This window comes from Callithrix jacchus, chromosome X, assembly GCF_049354715.1.
Source record: "Callithrix jacchus isolate 240 chromosome X, calJac240_pri, whole genome shotgun sequence".
NCBI lineage: Eukaryota > Metazoa > Chordata > Mammalia > Primates > Cebidae > Callithrix > Callithrix jacchus.
In genome coordinates, this window is record NC_133524.1 from 26853162 (window position 1) to 26874422 (window position 21261).

Genomic DNA, 21261 nt, shown 5'->3' on the forward strand with positions numbered 1-21261 from the left:
TATGTACAAGGTTCATTGCTTGCGTTATGTTACTGATATACGAATCAAAGACCTGGCACGGGGTCGTGCTAAACATTTATTGTAAATATGCCCCTATTTAGTAGCAATCTTCTGATTTAAGGTGAGCAATGAGCCTTAATTTATAGCTATTTAAAAATGATTCCTTACAGCAAAGGGGAGGGGATCTAAACCTAAATGTACCCTCAGGGTACTTTCACTTAGATTTTGGGGTGATGAGTAACTCTTTACCTCCTCCATTTCCTTTTTATCCAAGCTTTTAAAAATAGTTATATTTCCTTACCAGGCCTCATCATACATGTATTTATTTACTATTAGGTAAATAACAACAGGTATCTAGTAATCCCTTTAACAAAGACACTCAATTTCTCACCTTTCTCCCCCATTTATTCTCCATCCTAACTTTTTAATTAGCAATCAAAATATGAGGTACACTAAATTTATTTAATATAGCTTTCCCACAAGTGAAATAGTACCTGCTCTCCAAGAAGAGTGAAAAAGCGAAGGCTGACAGAGGGCACACAACCATATTCAGTAATTTTCCTTGATTTGTTGTAACAATTTACTGTGTACCAGTTTGTCAAATTAGCTTAATTCCAATGTAGAAATTATTAATAGCTTTACCTTTTTGTTTGTTGTTATCAACCATGATCCTTTCTCTACCCATAGATGGCATTTTAGGAGGTTCCCTTAGCTTTCCTGTAAACATATGAAATAAGAATAATCTCATTTGATGCTTATTAATCATTTTCTGATCATGAATCATACTGTATAAATTAGAACTTTAAACTCACATCTACTTTAATCTTCCTTTCTGTCTCATTTTCAGGTTTGACACAAGACATATGAAACTGTACTAGGAGAGGGAGAGCAACACGGTCCCTTTTACACTCCTCCGCCTCCTCTCCAGTTTTGCTTTGGGCTGCCTGTCACAGTTGGAGTGAATGAGAGTCAGAGGAAGAGGAGCAAATAGCTTTACACAAACTCAGGTATTTTAGTACTCTCTTGATCAAAACTGGCCAGGATGACCTCTATTATGGAAAGCAGTAGAATACTTGGTCTTTCACAGGACTTATTTTGAGAGTTTTTGAAAACACATTACTCTTTCATGGGCTATGTGTTTTGTGGCTTATTTTGTCATCTCTCTGAGCACTTGCTTTCTGACTTTTTATTGCTGGATCACCTCATTCTGGCAAACAGCCCTCTTGGAAAAAAGTGCCATCAAGATGACTCTGGCATGGATGCCAACTATGTGATAGGAAATTGGCATTTCATTTTTCAAGTGCTAATATAAATGGTATTGTGTTTTTAATTTCAAATTCTGAATTAATATATAAGAAAGCAATTGACCTTCATGTATTAACACGGTAACCTGCAAACTTTCTATAATAACTTATTAGTCCCAGGAAATTTCCCTTCATTCTTTAGGACTTTCTGCATAATAACCTCATCTGTAAACAGAGACATTTTTGTTTCTTTCTTCTCAATATTTATACCTTTTATTTCCTTGTTGCCTTAGCTAGGACTTCTAGTAGATTATTGACTAGGAGTGGTGAGAGGGAACACCCTTGCATTTGACACTTTTTCAAGAAAAACGTAATGAACACTAGTTTTCCTTACACCTTGAAAACAGGGACTTAAAATCCAAACATCATTATTTCTATAAGAACAAAACCTTATTACATTTCTATAAAAAGAAAGGAAATCATATTAACTCAGATTTTATGGCATTGCTTCTGTTAGATAATAATGTAATACTTAACATAACATATTAACTGAATGACAATGACTCATGATATAATGAAATCCATACTGAACCTCAGCTAGTCATGTGAATAGCCATGTAAAAAATTTCTTAGAAGTATAGCAACATTTATTGGAAAAGTCTTATTTCTTACTAGGGATTGATTGTTGCACTTTTTATCTTTTCAATGCCTCACTATTAAATTATATTTCTCTCCCGAAATTACCATCTTCTTTCCACTAGGCTCCATGTCTAGGTACAATAACCAGGGTAACATGGGGTAAGCAAATTATCAGTATGCAAGAGTGTAGTAGGTTTCCACAGATGTTAAGACATCACTTATCCCATCAACAGGCACATCCTCCCTACTTCCAAAATACATGAAAAGTAAAAAAAAAAAAACTATAATTTGTCATATTTTAAAAAACACATAATTATAACATGTAAAATGTGTGAATAAAATAAAACAGGTATTAATGTATGCACATGACGCTCTCCACTGGCTTGGCTCAGTGGCTGAAGCCTGTTACCCCAGCACTTTGGGAGGCCGAGGCAGGTGGATAACTTGAGGTGAGAAGTTTGAGACCAGCCTGACAAACATGGTGAAATCCCACCTCTACTAAAAATACAAAATTAGCCGGGAGTGGTGGTGCATGCCTGTAATCTCAGCTACTTGGGAGGCTGAGGCAGAAGAATTGCTTGAACCCAGGAGGCAGAGGTTGCAGAGAGCTGAGATTGTACCATTGCACTCAAGCCTGAGCAATAAGAGTGAAACTCCAACTCAAAAAATAATAATAATTAAAAAGAGAAACTCTCCACTGGAAATCCAGTACATATGTCAATATAGAGACTATATACAGTATACAATAGCTTGGAGTTTGAAGTATGAGTTATTTTCTTTACACTTTACTAACTATAATTTGTGTAAGATTTGAGAAAGCATAGTCTCAAATGCCTAATTACCCTCTGCAGTAGTTAGACATGAGTTCATCTATAATCATGAGATATGTTCAAGGCTGTGTATATACTGCTAGAAAGTTGATGGCTGTAAAGTTTGAAAGACAAGACGAAAACAGGTAACTGATCTTACTGTAAAAGGAACAATTATGTAGCTACCTTTGAGTTTCCTTTTACAATTCTAAAAATAAGGAACACTACCCTGAAAATATAGGTAAGTCTCGAATATTTTGTTCTAAATCTACTGGGCTCTGAACACTTAATTTTCAAAGTGAAATACACGCAATATAAAACAGTAAAAGGACTGTATTTCATACTAAGATTTTTTAAGTGCTTAACTAAGGAGATACTATAAAGTTGGTCTAGTTTGTCTCCCATGTGATACCCTCTCTGAGCTTAACCCCAACCTCAGCATGCTCTCCGTACTCCCTCACTTTCACTGGCCAGTGTTTTCATGCCTTGCAGTTTCTCCTGTTAGGGAAAAAATGGAATGATAGATTCACACACATGAAGATATTATAGATTCTTCCTTCTCAAATTGTGCTCCACAGAAAAGAAAAATTGGCACACCATACTTACCAAGTAAGAATCTGCATTTTCCTAAGTTCCCCACATGCTTTGCACGCAATTTAATAGGGTAACCGGGAGAGTTGCACGCACATTAAATTTTCAGAAATGCTGGTGGAGATGTTGCTGTTATCCAGAGCAGCAGTTCTCAAAGTGTGATCCCTGGGTGAGGAGTGTCAGCAGGAGCATCAGCATCACCTGGTAACTTAGAAATGTAAATTGTCAGTCCCTGCCTCAAACCTACCGATTAGAAACTCCGGGTGTGGGGCCCAGCTGTTTGTGTTTTAACAAGCCCTCCAGGGGATTCTGATGCATGAAAAAATTTAAGGACCACTGTTCCAGTGTATCTGCATGGAGATAATTGCTAATTTCATAATCAAATAGCTCAGAACACCATAAAAAGTAGAAAGGGTGGGAGTTTAATACCATAGAGCATCCTGGCTTTCCTCCAACTCACATAATCCTGACATTCAAGAATTTTCAAAACATGTCCTCGGTGTGCTTTTAAAATCCCTTGATACCAATTGGTCTAATTCAAGAATTCTGCCCCATTACTTTAGCTATTTTAAACTGAAATTTCACACAACCAGACGTCAGGTTGTATAGCAATTTTAATTAGCTGCTTATAATATGAAGAAGATCATTGACTTACTGGAATTACCTCACTAACTTAGAGCTTCTACAAAATTGAACTCGAAATCTTGTTCTCGTCTAATTCTTTGCCCAGGTGCCCCTTGTTTAACTTTAGCAACGCTGTTGTAAAATATAAATGGTATCTGGTTTCTGTTAAAAATTGTGCTTTTCTCTGTGTGTCAATTTACTGCTATTTCAGACCATAGTCTATTGCTAGCAAATATCACTGCAAGGAGGTGTTCTTCGCTGGATTTAATGTGTTTTCCAATTCAATAAGGGGTGATGATTAATGCAGTTTAAACTCCAACGTAAACAGGAATCATATGAAAGTATGATTATACTGCATTGGTAGTGATATTGTAGAATAAGCAAGTTTACTACCGTGAAAGTAGTTAGAATGTTTTTATTATTTTAACATAGTCTCCAGTATTCTTCCAAGACTAAACAATGGATTAAGGGACTATCCAGGCAAGAAGAGTCTGCATTATTCAAATAATTTGTCTGCTGTTATTTAAAGGCTTTTCCCAGTGTTGAACAAGAGAAAATTGCTCTTTGCTTAAATGCTTTTTCAACAGTATAACTCATAGTTCATTTCACTGTTATGTCATTAAATTAGTTGCTTTTACTTTCAACAATGACGATTTTGTTTCAAGCCATCAAATACTTGTTCTGCATTACACACAGGTATTAAGGAATTAGCCTTGATGCCCAAGATAACTGGAGTGACTACTTCTTTGACACATTCACAAGAAATTTAAGCATATTTGATCTCGCTAACCCACAACAAATACCTATTAGTTATGACATATGTGCCATCTTTAACAGAGGAGCACATTTACGTAAATGCTGCAGACTTACAGCTTTATATGTGCCCTGAAAACATACTGAGACTTTCCTACAAATTGTCCAGACTAAGTGAGAATCATACAGGAAAAAGGAAATGATCCCTCTGGATACTTTTCTGTGCATATTAAAAATGATTTTTGGCACTTTCTCATAGTGCCGAAACAACATGTTCATACTGAGGTTGGAATTAATGGATGCAAACCCAAATAGGAACTACTAAGTAATAACCTTTCACAACACTGATGTGACGAGAATCATTAAGCCAGCCAAATAGCTACCTTTTAAGAAACTTTTGTGAAGTAGAAATACTGAGTTGAGGAGTTGACTGGAAATTAAAGAATGGGTACAATTCCATCCTAGCAGATCTGGGAAATGAAATCGGTTTACCTCTCAAGCATGCAGTAATGACTATCATCAACTAAGAAACATTCCCTTTGTAAATAAACGGAAGTGTAAAAATAACTCTAAAGAATGTTTAGCTTAGTCACAATTTAGAGAGTTTTTTTTGCACTGTATTGGAAATACAAATTTTAACTCATTTGCTACATGCTTCCACATTCATCATCTGTTCATCAAACTATGCACCTATCTTACTTCATTGATAGACCAAACTTGTGTTTTAAACATTAGCAGGGATAATGAGATTGGCATTTATGCTTGACAAATATATGATTTTACTGAAGTATAGCATACATACAATAAAGGTGAAAGTAAGTATATATAACTCATTTAATTTTTACTAACTGAATACAGTCATGGAGTTAGCATTGAGATTAAGAAACAGTACTAGTATCAGTACCCCAGAAGTTGTTTTTTTGCCTCCTTCTAGTTTCTACTCACTCCCCCACAGACTAAAAAATAATCACTATACTGTATTCTGACAGCAGATAGTCTCACTTTGTTATGCCGCATATGAAAGCATTTTTCAAAATAGAAAATCAAAGCAAGCAAACAAACAAATTAAGCATTCTTTGAACAGCATGTTCCTTTGCACCAGTAGCAGCATCTTTATGCTTTGTTTTATGGTTTGGTGATACTAATATGTATCAGATATAAATATCTAGATTTCTTCTATTCCAACAGATCTTGAGGTATAATCCAGAGATCCTGGGGAGATGCCCAAAAAACTTTTAGGGGGCCCACAAAGTCAAAATTATTTCCATAGTGATACTAAAACATTATTCACCTTTTCCACTCACTCTCTCATGTATGTATATTGGAATTTCCAGAGGACCTAAGATGTGATATTACAGCAAAATGAATGCAGAAATAAGTTTGAGAATCAAGTTGTTTTCTATTGAGCCAGATATTTCAAATATTTACAAAAATGTAAAACAGTGCCACTCTTCACTACTATTTTTTTTGGAAAATATAGGTTTTTAAAATAATATGTTATTTATATTAACATGTATTTAATTTATTGTTGCTACTTTACAGCAATTAATAATTCAAAACTTGATGTTAATCTAAAAGTCTAAAAGGGTCATGAGACTAAGATGTTTGAAAACCGCCATCCTAGATATTCCAGAGTTTATATACCACACCATTTCTCTGAATTGGCTCCCACCAAAGATTCAAATAACTTAATTGTCAAATTCACTAATTATTTTTTAATCTATCTTTACTTGAACTTTATAAGCTTTGAGGACTACCTTCTCTCCTGCTTGTTTTTCCTTCATACCTCTTCATATCCTTCGCTTTTGCAAAACTGCTCTCATATTTCATCATTTCTCAGGTTTATACATGGATTCAGCTTTAATTTGACACTTCTGACATTCAAATTTTTAAAAAACACAATCCATTATCATATCTGGATTTGATTTTACCTTACTTAAAGGCTAATAAATTATTATTAGCCTTTTTAGTATTTCAGGAATGCTGAGGTACATGAGTAAAAAACAAAGAAGTTCATTCTTTGCAGCACAGTAAGACCTATGAGCATTAGTGTGTTTGTTTTAGATCTCCTTTGTCAAAAGTTTCAGGGTGGTGACATGGAAGGGCTCAGTTGATATCATATATGCAGTTGGTTTGCATTGCAACTGAAGAACTTGGAGCTTAGGAAATTTTCCTTTTCCTGGCAAGCACTAAGCCTGCGTATTCCTCAGTATTTCTCTTGTTAACCTAGCTCTGACAAATGGCCTGGATAAAGATTGGTCAGGACCTTGCAGTCTTGGCATTCTCAACAAGAATATGCAGACACTCAGGGTTTATGTAGGGTTATCTTTCCCAACATCCATTTTAGAAATTCATTAATAATGAGGACACACCATTTCTAAAATGGGGGATATCCCACACACAAAAACATTAAAGACATTAAAGGGTTCATATACCCTTTAGAGAAGACTCCTGCATTAAATATTCATTTCTCAGGGTACTACAATAATCTTTTGATCTCAATCAGCTACCACCAGTATAAGAGATCCTATTTTTTTTTTATCAGCTTTACTTACTTGTATCCAATTTCATGTTAGATGTCTCTATCTGGCTGTCAAATAGGTGCTTTAAATTCAACACAAGCAACATAAATCAAATCATCATCCTCCACTCCACGCAACAAAGGTACAAAACAATGCATTTTTCTGGATTGTTTGAAATCTTGATAACAATCACATTATCCCATCACCCAAGCTGAAATTGGAGGACTTTTCTCTTTACCATGTTCTGCATGTCTCGAGATATTTTTCTCTTATGTATTTCTTGAATTCATTATTTTCTCTTGGTATCTACCTCTATAGCTTATGTTCAGGATGTCAGTTTCATCTACAACAGTAGCTCCTTAATATATTTAACCTCATTACCCTCTACTGCATCTTCTCCACCAATTTCAAATGACCAGAGGTAGGGGAAGAAAACAGGTTTGGTCAAACAAACTCTGACTCTTAGTCGGCAATCTTAGGCATGTATTGATCTCTCTAAAACTGATATTATTTGTAACATCAGGGCAATACTTTTTCCATTATGAAGTAAATTGTGAGGATTATCTAATATGATATATGTATATTATAAGCACAATTTATGTCCCATAGTTAGTTCTTTAAAATACTACTCCCCTTCTCCTCTTCCTTTTAAAGCAATTAAAAGGCTTTAACTCATCATAAAAATAAATTTAAATTTATTACCATTGTATATCAACCATTTCTTGACCTGCAAGATACCGTATCTCATCTTCCATTGCTTTCAACACTTTTTGAATGACAGAATTCCACATGGCTACATATATTGTGATAGTGATCCTTTGCAGAAGTATAATATCAAAATTTGCTTCTACTAATACATTGCAATATATATATATGAAAAAAATCTATTCATACTAAATTGATGGTAACAGAAGTAAATATGGCCTCATTGTATATTTTTAATAAAATTTCCAATAAATATTTGATAATTGAAGCTCCATCTGCTTCATACATCAAAGATTACAAAGATAAAGTGAGCCAAAAATATGCATAGAGATCTTTAAATTATATAACAAATATAGTGAGCGAATCCAAATTGGAAAATAAACAAAGTAAAAATGAAAACATTTTGGATCAATGACTAATTGCATGAGATAAGCCCTTGCTGGAGAAGATTTCAGCAGAAGAAAAACCTAGAATCTGTGCTATTTACTCCATTAGCAAACTGTACTAGAGGAGATGGCCCCAGTTTCCATTTGCCTTTCTGTCACTCTATACTATAATGCCCAGTATTCTTTATGGTCATTTATTATCTTAACCATTCTTTATTAAAAGCTTCCAGCTTTGTACAATGTGACTATTGAATTATTTTTTCATGATAGTAAATCACTACCATAAGGAAGCAACTAGAAAGGTATATTGTTTGGTTCTAAAAGAATAACTTTATATATAATTCATAAAGACTAAGAAGCTACATATATGCAAGCATAATCTATTTAAAAATATACATCTACTTTGTGATCACTGGAAGTTAATATCTATTTAATGTATTAGCAGTTTTTATGCATTTTAGTGTCAAGACTAGAAGTGAGAATAATATATTTATTTTGCCCACTAAGGCCCATAGTCGACAAACATTTATTGATATGTACCTCAGATCTTTTGAAAGGATAATGGTGAGGCTAACCAATGCTCTTGTTGGGTTGTTGTCTTTGCTTTTTTTGTGGTGCTCCATCTTACAGAGCTCTGATAAAAGCTGTTTAGAATCCTCCTTCAGTATAGATATTCAATCAGCAAAAGTAGAGCTTCTTGGCCCTTGAGATTTTCTTTAAATTTTAGAGAACCAACTCTAATTCCGAATTCTAATTAACAAAACTCCCTCTTTCTTTAGTGCCCTGTTGAGTCAGTATTCATACTGACCCACAATAGTTTTCCCATATCATTTGTATTCCATTCATGTAATTAGCCACGAGATTCTTAAGTCACATTTTGGAAGCCATGAAATACGGCATTAAAGAGTCTACCCTAAAGGGCTAGTGGATTTAAATGTATCTGGAAATAGATGCAAAATCACATGTGGTTAATGGATAGCATGTCTACAAGGGTGAATTTAACTTTGATTGATTTTATAAATAACTGTATTGCCATCAGTATAAGAGTGAATATGTTATCAATTATCAATAACAATTTATCAGATCTTGATAACTTAGTGTCAGGTGGTCTTGATGGAGGATGACAGTAGCCACTTACTTTAATTACAAATTTTTGTGGTGTTTCTGTATTTGATTTTGGGAGAAATCATGTCTTACCCTCAAAGTGGCAGAATTAATAAAGTTTACAATGGGAGTCTAGGGTCAGGGGCATTGAAACTATTGTATATGGTTATGCAGTTCAGTTCTGCATATGGTCATCTGGCTATAGGGAGAGTTGGGTATAAATTCATCCCATGCTTGCCTAGCCAAGCCCAGGCACCTTTGAGTGGAACTGAGACTGATTTAACAAAAAAGTACTGTCTATACTCAAGCCATAAGGAAACTGCCCAAAGGGAGACTTTAAAAAATTTTAAAATGATGCTAGAGAAGGGTAGAGGAAGCTCTGAGAATTTTTTCTTTTCACAATCATATGGGCATGTGTGGTGCTACTACTTTAATATAAAATCAAGTTCTTATAAAATCTGCTTTTTGCATATTAAATCTTAATGTGATATTAATAAGAATGCTTATGTATCAGAAACAGTTTTAATTTATGGCTTAATCAGAATTGTGTTGGGTTTTCTAGTATTCCAAATTAATAGGTAACTAATTCTATTCACAGATTATATATAATTACCATTAAAAATGACCTAACATATTATACATCAGAGCACTTAATTTTATTTATGTTATTCTGAAAGTTTAAATGTCTGTGTGTGTGTGTATGTGTGTGTGTGCATGTGTGTGTGTAAGAAAGAGAGAGAGAGAGACTGCACACAATTACCTACATATCAATGGAAAATAATTATTGGACCCCATGGTCAAAATTTTGCTTGTGATTATTTTTCTTTCAGAATGTGCCCCACCTTTCTCTTTTCTTTTTCTCACTCTTTCTCTGTTTCTTGGTATGTTTATCATTGGATATTGATAATAATAGTACAAATTTAAAATGTAGCTACTTTGATGATCAGGGTTAATGGAAGGAAATAATGTTTTAGATTATCTGATATGACAACAAATTCTTCTGAATCTTAAAATGTATACTTATATTGGAATTCAGTGTAATGCATGGCACATATGGGAGTTTACTTATACATAATAAAGCTACTTTCCTTTATATAATATATAAAATAATTTCAGATCAATTCAGGTCAGTATTAAAATTATTGAATTTGATTACATAAATATTGCCATGGACAGATTTTAAAAAGCACTATGAAGTTAATATTCAAGTGTCAGACTGGAAGAAAATATTTGCAAAGCATATGACATATGAACTTCCAGAAAATAGAAATAACTACAAATCAGTAAGAAACATAACCAGATCCCAATAGAAAAATATATGAAGAGTATGAACTGATAGTTTACACAAGAAGTAATACAGAGAGCCAATACAATTTTAAAAGAATGCATGATCTCACTAGAAATCAGAGATATTTGAGTTTTTAAAAGTAGGGGACATAATTTTTCACCCATCAAATTGGCAAAAATGAAAACAATTGATAACAATACATTATTGGAAAGGGAATGAAAAAATGAATATTCTAATACATATTGGTATATAATTTTAGAGAGCAATTTGACTGTGTACCTCAAAATTTTAAATATAAAATTTTTATCTAGTAATTCCATTTCTAAGTATGTAAACTAGAGGAAATAATGCATATGCCCCCAAATAATCAAATATAAAATATTTATAGAATCCCTTTTGCTAACATAGCCAATATAAGCCATAATCTGTCCTAAATGCTTGGCTTACAGTCATTTGCCAACCTTTCACAATAAACCTATAATTTGGTATAAATATTTCCCCCATTTATATTTGAAGAACATTTATAAAAGAGACTAAGGAGATTTGAGCTCTAAATACAATGTAACCTGAATTTTATCCTGGAACATAAAATGGCTGACAACAAAAGTTGGTAAAATCTGAATAAAGTCTAGAGTTAATAATATTGTACCAATGTTATCTTAGTTTTAATAAATGTGCCATGTTTATGTATGATGTTAATATTAAAGGAAGCTGGATGAAAGGTACACAGGAATTGTCTACTATCTTTGTAACTTTTCTGTAAATCTATATTTATTTTCTCAATAAAATATTTTTAAAACTACTCTTAATAATCTACAACTAGCAAGTGGCAGACTTAGTTGAAACAGAAGCAAAGCAATGCCAGGTAGAGTAAAATGAGCATGTATTATTTGGAGACTGAGAGCAGATCGGTTGGTCAAATGCAAACAGCTAATTGTTATTCTCATCTTTGGTCTCCATAGAGCTCCTTTTCCCTGCCTAGATTATTATTGGAACTAGATTCCCCATTAATTTTTTAATATAGTTTGGAACAAACACACTATATGCCTCCTATGTGCCAGAAGCTGTGAAGGCAATAAAATAATTGAGACCATACTTAACACTCAAGTAAACTAGTAGGCTACATAGACACATAAACAGTAACAGAAACAGAAGCAAAAATGAAAAAGAAATCCTCCTTGAAGTTCTTAAACAATTCTGTAGGAAACATCACTAGGAGCTTCATATCATGGGTTTATGATATTCTGACCTATAATCACATATCTTGATTGGACAATCAAAATGAAAACTAATAATATTAAACCAGGCATGGTGGCACACACAAGTAGCCCCAGCTACTCAGAAGGCTGAGATGGGAGGACAGCTTTAGGTAAGGAGTTCAAGTGCAGCTTGAGCAACACAGCAAGACCCTGGTCTCTTAAACAAAAAAAACCAGTAATGTTTTCCATTTTAAATATGTTCTGTTTAGATTTGTATCCCTATCACCATCTATCTTTTTCTCTTTCAATGAGTCACTCTTCTGATAATTTTCTCAAAAAGTGAGTAATTCACTTTACTAGATGATAATCTTAAAATATCTTCTATGGAACAAATACTTCAACATACTTTGTATATGCAATGCCCAAATCTGTAGTCTTAACAACTGTGTAATCATGGTATAATAATACAAAATTAGAAACTTGATATTCCCACCAATATGAAAATTATTAAGTTGGTTACATCAACTATAGACTATGAAATGCCCTGTCGCAATTACAGTGGGAATATTGCTAAGATATTTCGTAAGTGGAAATGAATGGAATTTGGAAAATGGCATGTATTGTGAACTTCTATGCTCTCACAATGCTATACTGTCCTAATCTTCCCAGAACCTGTGACTATGATAAAATATATTATTTCATATATTTCAGTTATGTTATGTTATATGGAATGGTTAGTCTTAACATAAGATTATCCAGATGGGCCTGCTAATCACTTGAGAATATTCTCCAGCTGATGTCAGAAGAAGTTAAAGAGATTTGAATCATGAGAGCGACTCAACAGTGCAATTGCTGATTTGAAGATGGTGATACCACATGAGATAGATTGCACGTGGCCTTAAGGAGCTAAGAATGATCCATGGCCTCTAGCCACAAGTTAACAGGGACCTCAGCCCCTACAACTACAAGGAACTGTCAATAGCAGAAACGAACTTGGAAAAAGACTCTGTGATCCAAGTGGGAACAAATCTGACCAATATTCTGAACTTGTGAAGCCCTAAATAAAAAATCTAACCATACTATGCCAGATTGTTGATCTGTAGAAATTTAGGTTAATAAATGGGTGTTGTTTTAAGCCACTAAATTTACCTTGATTTATTACGGTAGCTAAATAAAACTGATAATCTATGTATTATGTGCAAAAAGTTATTTTTTACACACAAAAGTTATATAAGTGGTTACTTTGAATTGGAGAAGGATTAAAGAGGAAGAGAGGAGAATTACTTATGTATTTAAATTTTTTGCATGATGAGGATGAATTGTTAAATTAACTGATTATTCAATACAGTGATTTTAAAATATAAAGTCAATTATAGAGGTCTAATTTTAAAGAAGTGTGGAGTTTTTCCATTTATTCAGAATTTTCCATATATTCTATATGAATATAAAATAAGCATACATTTATGCTTATTGTGAGCCAGGCAGTGTTAAGCCCGAGTATACAGTAGTGAATAAGATTTTCTTCTCGGCCTGGCAAAAGGTCAGAGTCTGACAGAAGATATAAAGTAAAGCCAACTTTATTAAGTTCTGTTTGTTAAAGGGCTAAGTGCAAAGTACTGAGCAGATAGAAAGGTCACTTCCAGAGAGAAGGCAAGAGAAGTTCACCAGAGCAGGGTGCAGGAAGTGTAATGTAAAGACAGTTAAAGAGTTTGAACTTTATTCTGCACAGTATGGGAAACTTTTGAAACATTAAAATGGGCAACAACATATCTTACTCACGGTCTAGAAATACAACTCTGGCTGCCACAGGGAGAATATACTGAAGACAGGAATGGGAGCCCTATGTTTGCTTTATAATGATGCATTCTATTGTACAGCTATTTAATATATCCTCATCTACATATTTTTATATTTCACATTTTAAAAAATACAATGAAATGTTCTAAAGTAAGTCAGAGATATTTAGGAGGTAGTATCAACAGTCAGTAATCCTTACTGATCTTAATGTGGGATTAAGAAAGCAGGAGTGAGTCAGCAAGAATGACACTAAAGCTTCAGTTCCATTCATTAATGAGAGGATACAGAAGGAAAAGCAGTTTTGCAGGGGGAAGATGATGATACCCATTCTGGACATACTGGTTTGAGTTATTTCTGAGACATTCAAATACAGATGCTGAGTAGATAGCTCAGTTCTGGTGTTTAGGGGAGCAATGTGGATTTTCTGTCTTATGAAGGCCTTTAACACCACAGTACAGAAAATTTAATTGATAGTGGCTCATAAAGCACAGGTTTATTTTTCTCACATAAAAACAATTCCAAAGGCAGATGGCAGGCAACTTCAGGCACTGTTTTAATTGCTCAAAAATGACCCCAAGAACTTTCCTCTCTTAAGGTTTCTTTCTCTTTTTCCAAGAGAGGTTTTATTTTAGGACTCCTCTTAATGGAAAGGAATGGTCTCAACAAGTTCTCCTCTGCTTTTATCCAAAAGCTGCCCAGCAGACTTCCCTTAAATTTTATTGCCTTCAAAGTAAAAGGTGGAAAGGAATAAAGGAAATTGAGAAGAGCAGCTGCATTAGTGAAGCAATAAAATCAGTTTTTCCCCCACTGCCAAAATGTATATGACATTTAAATCTATGGCACTAAGTCTAAGAAAAAAAAAGAGTACAGAGAGTTAGAAGATCAAGTGGCAAGAACTCCAAGAAACACTAACATTTAAAGGTTAAACACCAATATTTAAAGATTTAGCAGAAAAAATACAGTCTACAGATTAGACTTACAGAGAATAGTCAGATAATTAAGAAGAAAACCCCCCAAAGTGGTGCCATGAAGGTCAACAAAAGAGAGAACATTAAAAAAGAAGTAGTGCTTCATGGTATCAAATGATGGCTAGAAATTAAATTTAAAATAACTGGAAAAGTTTCCATCAGATTTCAACACTGGTGACTTTGGTGTTATATGAAAAATTATTTTTATGTGACTTTGCAGTGGTGGAAGCCAGATTACGGTGGGCTATGGAGTGATGGGACTTGAGGAATTAAGAATGGAGGTGTAGCAAAAACTTTCTTTAAGTTTCCTCCATGGAGACAAAAAAATGTGTAGGATGGGAACTGGAAGGGAAGTGGGATTGAGCAATCTGTTTTCAAGACAGAAGAGAAGTGAGAAGTTTTTAAGCTTGCTAGGGAAATAAGTCATTCGGTGGGTTATGCTAAGGATTCAGGTGAGAGTGGATTACCGATGGAATGAGGCTTCTAAGAATTGAAGACAACAGAGGCCAAAGACATTGAAAAAGAGACAAAGAGAAAGATATCTAATGTATGACATGGGGTAAGACAAGATGAGATTTATACAAACAGATATGCATAGGAGACTTTCTTTTAGGATAGCTTGTCTTTATTACATAGGAGGTAACTTCTACTAATGAGATAGTAACTGAGAAGGTTTAAGACAAGGAGGGAAAGTTTGAAATAGCAAGGCAGGGTAAGGTGGCTTATGCATGTAATTGTAGCACTTTGGGAGGCCAAGGCGGGTGGATCATGAGGTCAGGAGTTTGAGACCAGCCTAACCAATATGGTGAAACCCCATCTCTACTAAAAATACAAAAAATTAGCCAGACGTGGTGGTGTGTGTCTGTAGTCCCAGATGCTCGGGCAGCTAAGGCAGGAGAATCACTTGAACACAGGAAGTAGAGGTTGCAGTGAACTGTGATCTCACCACTGCACTCCAGCCTGAGCAACAAAGTGAGACTCCATCTCAAAAGAAAAAAAAAAAAAAAAGCTCTGACAAGGAAGTGAGAGAGAGAAAAAGCTGACTAGGGAAAGATAAGATTTGCAGGTGTTTTTGAGGTCTTAATTGAAGTGTGTATCCATAAATTTGTAGACCGATCAATCTGTGGAGGTAAATGATATTTCCCATTACTACTTAGCAGCCTGAGTGGGAACTGACTCTCTAACCTAATGCCTTCTATAAAATACTACTCTACTATCTCACTTGATCCACGAGACAGTATCTAAATCTGTTCTTAAGAATTAAAATAATACAGGGGTACTGTTAATATGGAATACAGAATGGAGTACTCTGCAAATGACTTTCAGTAATTTAGCATTCTCCTTCTTTCTTTCATTTGGTATTAAGTATTTTATCATTATCTTAAAAGTAGAACAGTTTGTTTATCAAGATATCTCTATACAGATTTTCTTTTCATTTCCTTGGTAGTCTAACTCAGGAATTCCCAAGCCTTAATTAGTATGATAAAACAGCCTTGCTATTCAAGACTCTATATCCAATACTGTATAATAGATATTTAGTCAGAGGTGTACATTTAACTATGCCTACATTTCACCTTATGCTCTGACTCAGTAACTGAATCACTGAATAAGAGTCAATTTCACTGCAATTCTAAAAGTCTATCTTATAAATCAGCATATTTATTTTGTAAGTCAAATTAATTTTTGTATGTCAAACATGTATTACCTTAGGGACTAAGAAAAAGAAATGGAGAGCTCACAATTAAAATGAAATCATAAGAATAAATTATTGGGTAAAAATGAAATCAGTAAAAGGATATTCGTTTGTCCACTAATTATCAATTAGCATATTTGTTCCAGGCGCCCCACTCATCATTGAAAAGTCAGATTGCTTTATAACTCAAGATGACAGGAACCCAAAACAAATGCCTCTGCTCCTTTCAATGTATTTTCACTAACTGAGTCCAGACCTCTTAACCACTCATAACAAACATGACCTCATAATCATTACCAACACAATCCAACAGGCCACCACTAGCTATTTATCAGAATTTGGCATGCTAGATATAATCTATTTCTCACCCCTTATCTAGTCAGCTGTATATATGCCAGAATTTAACTTGAATATAAATGTGAGGAATATTACAGATATTTATTTATTTATTTATTTATTTATTATTTTTTAAATCTTTTTACTGAATAATGTTTTCTTTTTTTTTTCTCCTTATTTTTTTTATTGCATTTTAGGTTTTGGGGTATATGTGCAGAGCATGCAATACAGTTGCATAGGTACACACATGGTAGTGTGTTCTGTTTGCTCTCACCCCTTCACCCACATTTGGTGTTTCTCCCCAGGCTATCCCTCCCCACCTCCCCCTCCCACTGGCCCTCCCCTTTCCCCCCCAATAGACCCCAGTGTTTAGTACTCCCCTCTCTGTGTCCATGTGTTCTCATTTTTCATCACCCGCCTATGAGTGAGAATATGCGGTGTTTCATTTTCTGTTCTTGTGTCAGTTTGCTGAGATATTTATTAAAATAATTTAGAGATATTATTTTAATCCAGAAATATACATATTTCAATTAATGCATAGTAATTACATGTACATTACTGTATTACAGTATTTGTCTCCTACTTTCTAGGTCATATGTTAAATGTGGCCATATTTTTCTTTCTTTATATCCATCTCATATATTTACAAAAATGCAGAATGCAAAGTCATCAGCATGATTAATGCATAGTTCAAATTTTTCCAAGAATATATTCTCTCTCTCATATATATTCAAGCAAACAAAAATCTAAGAATACATTAGGCTTCAAAAATTACTGGAAGTATTTCTCAGATGTGGCTGCCTTTCTTATATGTGAAATATACTAATTGCTAAAACATTTGGTTCTGCACCTAGTAACTGATGTGTGAGTTATTATTTTCTGCATTGGGTTAAGCAATTTTACCTTAATCTGCTGCTACAACTAGCAAGTCCAAAATACAAGTTTTGTCAAACTGCACAGATTGTCGCACTGCAGAGATTATTTGCCACACGAGGAGTCTTGCAAATAAGAGGAGCTGGTGGACATTTTAAAAGATTGCAATGAAATGTGACTGTCTAAAAATAGTAGATACCATTTTTGAGCACAGAAATCATGGTAACCAACTTACATTTATTATTACATGGAATTGTCACAGTTAACCATCTTATTTAATTATCATAATTGCCACATAGCAATCCTGCAAGGGATCTATATAAGCATTTAAGGATGGAAAGCAACTGAAGTTTGGAGTCAAGTTCAAATTACCTAGTAAGTTGTGTAATTAGTAATTGAATTTAAATATGGCCTCATATAATAGTGAGTAAGATGAAATATGTTATTCAGTAAATGTATCTCATTAATCTTAAAATGCAGGTAAAAATTCACTGTTGTGTATTACCTCATGACTGTCTAGAATCTCCAAATTTTCATCTGGTCCTCCATGTCAGACTACATTCTCTAGACTACTTGGCAATTAGGTAGGCTCAAGACATTAACATGAAGCTATTCATGTCATCTCCTTAGAGGCAAAGCTACTTGCCCTAGCCATTTGTTTTCCTCTTTTCTATAAGCTAGAATTTGGATGTGGAAGCAATAAGGCCAGAAGAGGATGCATCAGCTCAGTAGACAATGAAGCAAGATGAAAAAAATCTGGTCTCTAAATGTGCTCGAGGAGCAATCCTGTCCTGCCAGCCTGGACCACTCAGTTGTGGCCTGTTTCTCATTTGACAGAAAAATAACCTTCTACCTTGTTTAATTCAAGCTAATCTATCATCACTCTGTTAAAAAGCTGAGTCCTACCTAGCACAATTTAGTTCTTTGACTTTCTTCACTGACACTCTATGTTCACCCACTGCTTTAATTCCAACCCTGACCTCAACACTACCACATGTTTTGCTAGAATATCACAATACATAAAAAACATTGAAAGTATATAGCAAATTAACATATGAAAAGGGAGACAATAGTCACACTGTAATATCATGTGACTGCAGGACACAGATATGTATTCTACAAGTTGATATAGTATTTGAGAGTCCTCCTCCTTGCTTTTTCATGCTTTAACCCAGGTTATTTCGTTAGTTTTTTTTAAATCAGAATTTTGTTAGTACTTAAACTTTCCTGCATTGCCATATCGTGGGGAAGAAAAAGAGGAGCAGAATCTTCCATTGTTCTCAGTCCAGTGTGGAGTTAAACATATGGGGAAATAAATACCACCACTTTGTTTTCAATGGTAGAGAAAGGAACACAGTCTTATGGGAGAATAAAGACAGAAAGAAAAAATTTATTTATGCTAGAAATTTCAAGAGGGTTTCCCAGAGGATATTTTAAAAAGTGAACTGAATATTAAAGTTTCACTACTTCTAGTCCTGGAGTCCAATTTTTTTTAAAGGTATGCAGGATACTGGAGAAATTCATGTTTTCTCTTCATCTTGCATATGCCTTGGTATTTGGTTTACCCTCTGACTCAAACCATACAAAAAAAAACCAAACTACCTCTTCTACTCTAAATATTATACTATATTAGAAAGGGCTTTGATTATATATTTAAAACTTAAAAAACTGAAATACAGTCACAGGAAATTGTAAAAATAGTACAGAGAGATGCCATGAACTATTTATCCAGCTTCCACCAGTGTAACATCCTATATAATTATTGTACAGTATCAAAACAAGACTTCAAAACTCATTCAGATGTCACCAGTTTTTACTGCATTTGTGTGTGTATATATGGTCCTATGTAATTTTACCCCACATATAGATTCATGTAAACACAACCATGATCACGATATGACACAGTTTCATAATCAGAAAAGAACCCAGTAGTGCCGCCCCTTTATAGCAGCATATTTCCCTGTCCTTAACTCCTGGCAACCACTAGTATGTATGTTTTCCATCTTTATAATTTTACCATTTCAAGAATGTTACATAAATTAGCAATGGAGTAATACAGTATATGATTTTTTTTTCTGGTAAAGATGGGGACTGGGTATGTTGCCCAGACTGGCCTTAAACTTCTGGGCTCAAACAATCTTCCTGCCTTGGCCTCCCAAAGCACTGGAATTATAGGCCTAAATAATGATGCTTGGTCTATATAACCTTTTCGTAAACAGCAAGGATATAATGCAATGCCTGTGATCAGTGTCAAACAGATATTGTCTCTTATCTGACTATGTGTTTCAGCTTTCCCTGAATGTTCCCTTGTAATATCTGCTATTGCTACCCCTGGGCTCCATTCTACTTATCTCAGGAAAAAGAAGTCAGACCAAAAGTAGCCATATCTACTGATGAAGAGTTATTATGTAAGACCATATTCCTAGCCAGAGATGCTCAGAAAGGGCTTGACACAGCTTAGTTTTCTAGTTTATATATAAAGTGACATTTCTCCCATAGTGCATTCAGAGGGTTGATGCAACTTGCTCACTGGAAGGTTTTGTCAGCTATTAGAGTTATTTTTCCACTGGAGAGCAACAAATATATGGTGATGTTAATGACTGATGATGCAGCTTTGAAATCAGAGTGAGAGGGATGAAAGCCAACTGGCGAAAAATAACAAGCATTGACAACATGGACCTGCCTTGCCTGAACTGTCACAAAGCATCAGACTAGAAAAAGGAGACCAGGTTGCTAGTGAGCATTGTAGTAACAGAACACACAAATTGGCAACATATATTTGTCTTACCTTTGGTGCAAAAAACAAGCTAGCTTCCTTGCTAATAATGGTCTGCATGCTCATCAGGACTAAGGGGCAAATGTGTTCCTGCTGTCAAAAACAAAGACAAACTATGAGTTTTATGTGATTAACTCAAAACATTTCTCACATCTTAGAACAAGGACTAGATGGATTTTATATCTATAACAAGCCAATGTTGACTTCAATGTAGAGAAATAGGCATTGTGTAATCTACTGGCAAATTATTAAATTTATTTAATAATGTATATATTTGTACTTATACATATATGAATGGAAATATAGACTGAAAGGTTCTTATCATAGCATTGCTCAAATTTATAAAAAACTGAAACAATGTAAACACCCAAGAAAGGGCATAGGGTAACTGAATTATGCCACACCCTTGTAATTGAGTACAGTGCACAGTTAAAAACAATGCTTCAGCCAATGTGAGCTGATTTCTACTGGATTAATCTGGCTTCAGCAAGTTTCAACCACTTTCATCTGATTGAAGCTGGTTTCACCAAATTTCAGGTGGATTCAAATGGTTTCATACAGGGTTAGCTGATTCCAACAGGTTTTGTCTGGTTTCAGACAGTTTCATCAGGATTCAGCTGGTCTCAACAAGTTTTAGGTGGATTTGTGGAATTCATCCAGTTTTCACTGGTATGAGCAAGTTTCAGCCAGTTCCAGCCAGTTCCTATGGTTTCATTGGATATAATTTGGTTGCAGCTGGTTGCAGCTTGTTTCAGCTGGCTCCTACTGGATTCATCCAGTCTCCTCTGGTTTCAGCCAGTTTTAGCTTATACCTGCTAGTTACTGCTAGTTTCATCCAGTTCCATCTGGTTTCCTCTATTTTCCTCTGGTTCCATCCAGTTTCCTAAGGCTTTGGCCATTTCCAGCCAGTTTCATACAGTTTGGGCTGATTTTGGCCAGTATCAACCAGTCCCA

General features: G+C 34.6%; 1 long non-coding RNA gene across 1 annotated transcript; it reads right to left on the bottom strand.

Moving 5' to 3' along the window:
* Positions 1-407: 407 nt before the first annotated feature.
* On the bottom strand, positions 408-20403 carry LOC118150664 (uncharacterized). The gene is made up of 3 exons (XR_004738828.3): positions 20320-20403; positions 3299-3491; positions 408-717 (listed from the first exon to the last, which is right to left on the bottom strand). It is a non-coding gene; the product is annotated as an uncharacterized LOC118150664 (long non-coding RNA).
* Positions 20404-21261: the final 858 nt, after the last annotated feature.